Source organism: Manis javanica, chromosome 13, assembly GCF_040802235.1.
Source record: "Manis javanica isolate MJ-LG chromosome 13, MJ_LKY, whole genome shotgun sequence".
NCBI lineage: Eukaryota > Metazoa > Chordata > Mammalia > Pholidota > Manidae > Manis > Manis javanica.
This window is the reverse complement of record NC_133168.1, coordinates 82,593,595-82,603,724: the sequence shown is the minus strand read 5'-3', so window position 1 is coordinate 82,603,724 and position 10,130 is coordinate 82,593,595. Positions and strand designations below refer to the sequence as shown.

At 49.8% G+C, this 10,130-nt stretch overlaps 1 pseudogene; it reads left to right on the top strand.

Moving 5' to 3' along the window:
* Window positions 1-268: 268 nt before the first annotated feature.
* LOC140845387 (olfactory receptor 1571-like) lies at window positions 269-9,803 on the top strand (annotated as a pseudogene).
* The last annotated feature ends 327 nt before the right edge of the window (window positions 9,804-10,130 follow it).

Below are 10,130 nucleotides of genomic sequence, written 5' to 3'. Positions count from 1 at the left end.
CCTATAGAAGTGGCACTAGGGAGGCCAAAAGAGGACCATCCATACATCAAATATGGAAATGAATTTCTTTACTATTAAATATATGTATAATATTTATGCTAGGTTATTAATACTTCCATGTGTGAATATTAATCATTTATTTATTTTCTATTTTCTGGTAGTCCCCTCCACAACATATAGCAAATAAATCATACACAGGATTGAGAATTTCTTCTTCTGGGGTTTTCTGAGGAACAACATCAACCCATTTTGGAGGCTTTTCTTCTACATGTACCTGATCACTGTGTTTGAGAACCTGCTCATCATCCTGGCTCTCAGCTCAGACTCCACCTGAACATACTACATACTCATGTACTTCTTCCTCTGCAACCTGTCCTTTATGGACATCTGCTTCACCTCCACCACCATCCCCAAGATGCTGGTCAACATCCAGTCCCAGAACAAGTCATAGCCTATGCAGGCTGCACCAGCCAGATATACTTTTACCTACTCTTTGCAGGATTGGATGACTTCCTCCTGAGAGCGATGGCCTATGAGTGGTATGTGGCCATCTGCTACTCCCTGCACTACACAGTTATGATGAACACAAGGTTCTGTGGACTGCTGGTGTGCTGGATCATGAGTGCCCTCTATTCCTTGTTACAAAGCTTAATGGAGTTACAACTGAAAGGAAAGGAGCACACACAGCAGCAATTCACCAGAGAATTCCGCTTTATTAGGGAAAGGTGCTGGGTTATATAGGAAGGGGCATGAGGTGATTGTGGTGTTACTTCTACGGGACTGGTGGCTATTGGCTAGGTGCTGGGATAGGGAGGGGGGCGAGAGGTGATTGGGCTTCAGGCGGTGCCAGCGGGAACAGAGGACCCCCGAAGAGAAGCCAGAAGTTCGCCATCTTACTGGTGGGGGCCCTTCATTCCCCAATTTCTCCTCTATGGGGTTGTGGACATTGCTTTCTCTCTGACTGCTTCCTGCTGAATGGGGGCAGAGAAGGGAGTGAGGGCTGGAGGATTGAGAGGAAAGGGTTGATAGGACTCCCCACAGTAAGGATGAGTAGATGTGGACTTCTTCAGGTTGGAAATCAATGAAGGTTCCCTGTAACTATAGGTCGAGGACTTGTTGATTCCAATGGTGCCAAGAGGATATGGGTGTCAGGAGCCAGGCGTCTGTGGCCATTGTTTCCAGGAACAGTTTCCAGTGGAGAGAGGAGTCCATCTCAGCATGTGGTGAGGCGATTACGTGAGGGTGAGGGATCTTCTGTGGCCAGAAGCTGATAGTTCCTGAGTAAAAGCTGGTTGAATGTTTGATTAGAGATTTTTCTGACTTGGGATTTGATGAACTTTATTATACAGGGTAAGAAGAGACAGGCGAGAAGAATGATTATTATGGGGCCTGCAATGGGCCAGAGCCAGGTAAGGGGGGGGTTTGTTAGTATTGAAGAGAATGGGTTGGAATTGGAAGCAGAGTGGAGGCTGGAGGCAAGGTTGGTGAGTCTGGTGATGTCAGTTTCCACAATGCCAGATTCGTTGATGCAATAGCAGCACTCCTCTTGAAGAAAGATTCAGGTGCTGCCCTTCTTGGCTGTAAGCAGATGTAAGGCCCACCGGTTTTGAAGGGTGACTTTAGCTAGCGAAGTGACCTGTCTTTGGAGAGAGGCTAGGGAATCGGCAGTGGATGTCAGGGCTCCCTCACGTTTGGCATTGAGATCTTTAATTGCCCATAGAGAGTGACCCAAGGCTCCTCCCGAAAACCCTGCCCCAATGGCTGAGGTGGTTAAAGAGATACCGACCATGATGGGAAGGAAAGCAGCCCTTTTTGTGCGCAAGGGCAAGAGAGGTTGGAGCTCAAGGAATTCTGCCCTGCTGTAAAGTGTAAGCTGTGGGATTAGGATGGCGAGAATGCAGGATGTATCGGAGTTGGGAGGCAGTGAGTTGAAAAAACTGCCATTACACCAAAAGAAGTGTCCCGGTTGCGTAAAAGTCTTAGAGCCGGAGGTAGGGGTGTAGATAGAGAGGCAGTGAAGTGCACTGGAGGGGGTTGGGGTCGGGCCTACACAGTGGTGCATGGTGAGATTATCTGCGTATTCTGGTTCCCATAGGGGTATGTCTGCCATGGGATGGAGGAGTAGTCCTTCTGCATGGAAGGAGTAGTTGGAAATATCGAGGGGCATGGCGGCCAGCAGTGGGCACTGTAGTGATGCACACAAGAAACAATTGGCGGTGTTGAGGGTGTGGTTGAGAAAGATGGTGGTGTCTTGAATGAGCTGTAACCAAGAGTAGGAGGAATAGGAAGATGAAGAGGTGCCGTCAAGAGTTTGGATAATGACTTTTTCGGAATGTCCGATATCTGATGCAACTTGAGAGATCTGGGAGTGAGAGGGAACGTACTCTCGAGAGATATGAAGGGTACCGTGGGGGGTCAAGGATCCCCCATACTAAACTGAGGCTGTGACTCTGGCGGCCCATCGAGAGTCCCAGGGATCTGGGATTGATAAGGAGAATGAGCCATTGGGATATTTCATGAAGTAGTTGGAGGAGTAATACTGTGGGTACCGGGAGTTACCCATGTAGTGAATGGTGCAAGACCAGTAGGGACATCCCCCGTAGGTGTCTAGCCATCGCCTGCAATAGGCTTGTTTTGGTCATAGAGGAAGCAGAGGTAGGGAGAATAAAGGTAGCTGCTAGTGAACACTTCAGTGGAGGGAGGAAAGTGGAGGTATAAAGGCTCAGAGCAGCTTTTCAGAGGGCAGTCTGATGTGGCAATGAGGGCAGTAACCTTTGTTTTATGCTGTGTGTAAGTTTGTCTGACTTTGAATTGCCATACAAAGGAGGCTGGGGTGGCGGGGAAGACAATAGGAATGAGGAAAAAAAGCGAGAGAGCAGTAAAGGAGGAAAAAGTCATGATTCGGGTATGGATGGCAAAGGGGGTGAACGGGAGATGCGGAGTTTCAAGGGATCAGAGGGGTGAGGCATGGCAGAGTAGACAGCATCTTGGGCTGTATCCGAAGGACTCTGATTGTGACTGATGGGTCTTGGGTATCCAGAGAAGGTGGGTGCTGGGTATTTGGTTTCAACCTGGAGATATGAATCCAAGGGGTGACAGAGTTATCAGGCAGTAAAAGCTTGGCAGCCGAGGGGGTGCAGAGAATAACTGGGTGTGGACCCTCCCATTTCGGGGTGAGAGAGGGCCGATCCTCTGGTGGCTTATAAAACACTAGTTGGCCGGGCTGTAAGGCAGGAGGATTTTGGGAGGCAGATGGATCAGGGAGGAGCCAATCCTGATATTTACACAATTCAGTGCAGAGGAGAGAGAGTAGCGGAAGGGCCATATTGGGAGGAATTGGTCCTTTGTGGGAATGGAGCCCCGGGGGTAGAATCGGGCGGCTGTACATGATCTCAAAGGGCGACAAGAAGGAAGGTTTCTTTGGGAGGGTCTGAATGTGGAGTAGAGCTAAGGGAAGTAAGCAAACCCAGTCAAGGTGTAGTTCTAGAGATAGTTTGGTCAGGATGTCCTTTAGAGTCCTATTGGCTCTTTCTACTTTTCCCAAAGTCTGAGGTTGATAAGGACAATGTAAATGCCAGGGGAGTGAGAGCAACTTGGAGAGGTTCTGGATAATTTGGGCAGTGAACTCAGGGCCGTTATCTGATTGGAGGGAAGTGGGCATCCCGAACCTAGGAAAGATTTGGGTGAGGAGGATAGAGGCAACTGCGGACACTCATTTGTCAGTGGTGGGGAAAGCTTCAACCCATCCTGAAAATGTATGTACTAACACGAGTAGGTATCTGGTACACCACACAGGGGGCATGTTAGTGAAGTCTATTTGCCAATCTGTGGCGGGGACATTGCCCCTTGCTTGATGAGCTGGGAAGGGTCGGGCCTTGAGGGGGGTATTAGGGTTAGTGCGTTGGCAGATGGTGCACTTGCGGGTGATTTGGTCAAGTAGGGTTTTATCTTCAGGAGAGAAAGAAAAAAGGATTGTAAAAAATGGATCAAGGATTGGGGGCTGGGATGGAACAGATCGTGTAAGAAGCAGAAGAGAGACTCTTTGTCCTGGGAACAGAGGGTGTCTTGTGATAAGGCTGAAACTGCAAGGGCAGACGGATTGTTGTCTGGTGTGTCTTCTGATAGGGCAACTGACCGGGCTACTCTGTCGGCTTTGTTGTTACCTCTTGCAATGGGGGAGTCATCCTTCTGATGTGATTTGCAGTGGACTATGCCTAGTTGGTGTGGGAGTTGTGAAGCCTCTAGAAGTTTAGTAATTAAGGCTGAATTAGTTATGGAATTTCCTTTTGTGGTGAGGAGGCCTCGTCCTTTCCATACTGCCGCGTGAGAGAAGAGAATGTGGAATACATATTTGGAGTCAGTGTACAGTGTGAGACACATGTCCCGGGCTAGAGTGCAAGCTCTGGTGGCTGCAATGAGTTCAGCCTGTTGGTTGGTTGTACCGGGGGTAGGGCTGGTGCCTCAATGACATCTTCGAGGGAGACTACTGCGTATCCTGTGTAGTGGTGCCCTCATGTTTAAAGGAGGACCCATCAGTAAACCAGATGAGGTCGGAGTGTGAGAGGGCTCCTTCGGAGATCGTGGAGTGGCACGGAAGGAAGTTGTGAAGGGCTTCCAGGCAATCATGCAAGGGAGTATGAGGAGAGTAGGGTAGAGGAGGAAGAGTGGCCAGATTCAAGGGTTGGTGGGGGAGGAAAGAAATGTCTGGATTTTGGAGGAAAGAGAACAGTAAGGTCAGGAGTCTGGAGGGAGGGAGAGTCTGTAGACTTTTGTAGGTTAAGAGATCTTTTAGGTGATGTGGGGACAGAATACTGAGGGGTGCCCCAAATGTTAGCTTATGAGCTTCTTTCTGCAAGAGCTGTCCAGCGTCTAATGCCCATAGGCAGGGGGCCCATCCCCAAACTGTGGGGTCTAATTGCTTGGAGAGATAAGATACTGGGGCAAAGGATGGGCCATAATATTAGCGTAGGAATCCTAGAGCTTGACTGGACCTCTCATGAATGTATAATGAGAAGGGCTTCGACAAATCAGGAAGATGGAGAGCTGGGGCTTCTACAAGGGCTTGACAGAGCTTAATGAAGGAGTGTTGGGGTGAGGATGATAATGGTTTTTCAGGGGGGCCCTTGCTGAGGTTGTATAAGGGTTTTGCCAACAGGGAGAAGTTAGGGATCCATGCTCTAAAATACCCAGCCATGCCCAGAAAGGAAAGGATTTCTGTCTTGGTTTTGGGAACGGGCAGGTCAGAGAGGAGTCATTTTCTGTCTAAGGTAATGGAATTTCTTTGTTGAGACAGAAGGAATCCGAGGTAAGTGACAGAAGGGGAAGAGATTTGAGCTTTGACGGGGGATACTCGGTAACCTCTAGAAGCTAGAAGGTTAAGTAGGGAAGCAGTGTCAAGTTGTGACTGTTCCCATGAGGGGCTGCAGAGTAGAAGATCGTCTACGTATTGTAATAAGGTGGACTCAGAGTGATCATGATGAAACTGTCTGAGGTCTTGAGCTAGGACCTGTCCAAAAATATGGGGACTATCTCGGAAGCCTTGTGGCAAAACTGTGCAAGTGAGTTGTTCGGAATGTCTTGTGTATGGGTCTGTCCAGGTGAAGGCGAAAAAATCTTGGGAGGAGGGGTCCAGAGGGATAGAAAAAAATGCATCCTTGAGATCTAGGACTGAGAAGTGGGATGCTGAGGCAGGGATCTGCGATAAAAGGGTGTATGGATTTGGAACTAAGGGATGGATAGGGATAACAGCCATGTTGATGAGGCGAAGGTCTTGGACAAGGTGGAAAGATCCGTTGGTTTTTTTAACAGCTAATATGGGAGTATTAAATGGGGAGTGAGTGGGTCTGAGGTAATGTTTATTTAAGAGATCTTGAATGATGGGTTGGAGGCCTATGAGGGCTGAAGTGGTTAGGGGGTATTGGGCCTGACAGATATACTGGGAGGGGTCATGTAATTTGATAGAGGCAGGCGGACATAGAGCCACGGAGGGGCTTGAGATGTCCCAAACTTTGGGATTTACAGGGTGTATGAGGGCAGAACCGGAGCTTTCATTGGGTAGAGGGGGGGTCGTCGGCTATGAGGGCCATCAGAAAGGGAGCACTCGGGGCTGTGGGAGTGGATATAGTTATGGAAACGTGGAGGAGAGAAAGGATGTCCCATCCTAGTAAAGGGATGGGACACTGGGGCATAACCAGGAAGGAGTGGGAGAAAGGTATGGGATTGTCTTGGATTGTGCATAAAAGGGGGGGGTTAATGGGAAAATCTGATTATCTCCCACCCCAACTATAGGAGTAATGGCCGGCATGGTAGGGCCCTGGTATTCTCACAATACCGAGAAGGTGGCTCCTGTATCTAGGAGGAAGAAGATGGGGCAACCGTCTACTATTAAAGTAACCCTGGGCTCCTGTTTGGTGATGGAAATGGTCAGGCGAGAAGCCCCTGGGCCCCGTCAATCTTCCTCTGCCAGCCCCTCTACGGCGGGCTTAGGATGGGGGTTGTTCGTCCAGCCTCCCCTTTGCGTGGTTGGGCAATCAGACCCCCAGTGGCCCTTTTTGTGGCATCTGGGGCATGGGGTGGTAGGAGATCTGGGGGAGGGGCACGCCCTTGACCAATGTCGTTCTTGTCCGCACTTGAAACAAGCTCCTGGGAGGGGGGGGCTTGTTTGTAGAGGGGTGCCCAGGTTGTGGTTTTATCAGCTGGGCCAACATCTGGAAATTGGTCTGATCAGCCTTTTGTTTACAGCATTCTTTCTCCTCCTCCCGGTTATGGAAGACTTTAAAGGCCATTGTTAGGATCTCAGTCTGTGGGGTAGCGGGGCCCTGTTCTAACTTTTTGAGTTTAGCTTTAATATCGGGGTAGCTTTGAGCTAGGAAGTATGTCATAAAACATGTCTTCCATTAGGCATTTCTGGGTCTAGGCTGGTATACTGTAATAGGGCTTGAGTGAGTCTGTCTAAGAACTCGGAGGGAGTTTCGTCCCTCCTTTGAATTATGTCTTGAAGCTTTTGAAAATTGACTACTTTACAAGCTGCCTTTTTCACACCTGCTATTAAGCAGGAGGCAAAAATATCTCAAGAGCGGAGACACATGGCGGTGTTAAAATCCCAGAGTGGGTCTTGTTTGGGGACAGTGGTGGAGCCAGGGGGGTAGGTGGGGTCAGTCCTGTGGGTTTCGGTAGCGTAAGTTTGGGTGAAGTCCCAAACTCATCTATGCTCTTCAGGGAGGAGAGTATTGGCCAGGAGCATGAAAATGTCATGATGTGTGAGGCTGTAAGACTGGAGGGTCCATTGAAACTCTTTGATGTATGTTGTGGGATCAGTGGAAAAGGAACCTAGGCGTTTCTCAAGTTGGGCTAAATCTCCTAAAGAGAAAGGGACGTGAACGCGCACGATGCCTTCGTATCCTGCTACCTTCCGGAGGGGGGCAATAATTTTGGGAGGCCCTCAGGACCAAGTCTGAGGGGGACTGAAGGGTTCTGGCTCAGTCTGTGGTGGGGAAACAGGTGATGGGGCAAAGATGCAATAATTTTGGGAGACCCTTGGGACCGAGTCTGAGGGGGCAAAGGCTGAGGAGGCTCTTGGGACCTAGTTAGAAGGGGGCTGAAAGGCTCAGGCTCAATCTGCCAGAGGGGGGAAGGTGAGGGGGATGGAGGCGGAGGGGGTGAGGTGGAGGAGGAGATGGTGGTGGAGGGAGGAGAAGAGGGGGAAGGGAGAGGACGGGAGGCTTCTGCGGGGGTGGAGGCAGCAGCAGCTGTGGTGATAGAGGAAGGGGGAGGGGCTGTTGTAGGAGAGGAGGGGGAAGGGAGAGGACGGGAGGCTTCTGCGGGGGTGGAGGCAGCAGAAGCGACTGTGGAGGGGTTGTATGAGGGGGAGGGGCCGAAGGGGGAAGCCTGTATGGCGGAGGCTCCTCAGCTGGGTCAAAGGTAATTGAAGAGGGACTGGGAGTGTGGGGAGGGGAGGGAGATGGCTTGCAGGCTAGGAGAACTTGGGATGGGGAGCAGGTGGTGCAGAGGCTGGGATTTTGAGCTAGGAGGTGAAAAGCTTCGATATAGGGAATCTCCTTCCATTTTTTTCAGGCGCTGGCAGTAGTTAAAGAGATTGCGAGTGATGTTAGGATCAAGAGTTCCCCCTGCAGGCCATTGGTTGTTATCGTCTAGGGGGTATGTCGGCCAATCTTGGGAGCAGTATTTACAGAGAAGTTTTGGTTTTATATCAGGTGTCAGGGAGAGGGTAGCCAGATGCTTAAGCAGGCATTCAAGAGGTGAACTTTCAGGGAGGGATGAGGAGGCTCCCATGGTTTAAGGACAGAGAAGGAGACAAATAGGGGAAGACAAACGGAAATCCTCGGACCGGAGGCAGACAGCAAGGAGACAAAGGGCGTCCCCGATGATCCTTGGTGGTCTGCGGAAACTCGTATACGAGTCGGAATTTCTTAGGAAGTGTGGGTCGTCACCCAGACTTCCCTAAGAAGGCAGAGTGCCGGAGTCACGAGGTACCTAGTACTAGGAATTTTCAGCGGATGGAGTGGATTTTGGCAGGCAGAATGGAAGGAGAATGGGGAAAAGGGAGCGTTCTCATCCACAAAGAGTCACCTTGTGTATTGCTGTTGGAGGAGGGTCCTGAGGGTCTGCTGCAGCCGTGAAGGCTGGAGGTGGCAATTTATGGCTGTTGGAGGGGGGCCTGAGGGTCTGCAGCAGCTGTGAAGGCCAGAGGTGGCGATTTATGGCTGTTGGAGGGGGGCCTGAGGGTCTGCTGCAGCCGTGAAGGCCGGAGGTGGTGATTTATGGCTGTTGGAGGGGGCCCTGAGGGTCTGCAGCAGCTGTGAAGGCCGGAGGTGGGGAGAGTTCCCTCCTCGTCCCCGAGCGTCAGAGCCTTGCCAGATGATCATGGTCAATGGCACTGCAATAGCTCAGGGAAGAGTGGCCCACTCCGGGGGAAAACTTACCTAAAGGCCAGAGAGGAGTGGTGAGTGTGATGAGCCAGCACCAGAAAAAGAGGATGAGGGCAAGCTGCTGCTGGTGTCTGGAGGAAGATGGGGCCCAGTTGGGGTGTCCTGTCTCCCAGGTTTTGGCACCAATGAAAGGAAAGGAGCAACACACAGCAGCAATTCACCGGAGAATTCCGTTTTATTAGGGAACGGTGCTGGGTTATATAGGAAGGGGCATGGGGTGATTGTGGTGTTACTTCTATGGGACTGGTGGCTATTGGCTAGGTGCTGGGATTGGGAGGGGGGCGAGAGGTGATTGGGCTTCAGGTGGCACTGGCGGGAACCGAGGACCCCCGAAGAGAAGCCGGAAGTTCACCATCTTACTGGTGGGGGCCCTTCGACAACTGTTCTTCTGTCCAGACTTGGAAATCCCCGAATTTTTCTGTGAACTCAATGAGATGCTCCAACTCACCTGTTCTGACACTTTTCTTAAGTGCATGGTGATGTATTTTTCAGCAGTACTTCTGGCAGGTGGTCCCTTCACAGGGATCCTTTTCTCCTACACTAAGATAGTTTCCTCCACGTGTGTGATCTCATCAGTTCAGTGTTAAGTATAAGGCATTTTCCACCAGTGCTTCTCACATCTCCATTGTATTCTTATTTTATTTCACAAGCCTAGTAATTTACCTTAGTTCTCCTGCTACTCACAGCTCACCCTCAAGGGCAGCAGCCTCAGTGACGTACAACATGTTCACACCCATGCTGAACCTCTTCATCTACAGTCTGTGGAACAAAGACATAAAGGGGGCTCTGAAAGCATTCTTTGAGTTGGCAGCTGTACAAAGAAAAATTGCCATAGGGCTGAAGAAATGCCATTGATCACAAGGTCAAAGCTTCAGAGCCAGAAATTGCTTTCCTTTGATCAGATGGAAGAACTTGCTCCTATTTATTTCCATGAGTGTTCATTCCTTTGATTCCACGTCTTTATACACATTAAGTCAGTCATTTTATTAAGCTTCATAATCTGTCTGATACATAGGTAGTCTCTGATTGATACTTTTTCCTACTTTACACAGTTTTCCCAACATTTGATGAGAAATATTTGGAAATCCCATTTTGTTTATGAGACAAAATGGATTCTTTAAGAATACTTTATCTTCAAATGACATATATCATCTCAAGGAATATTTCTCTTGTTTTCCAGAA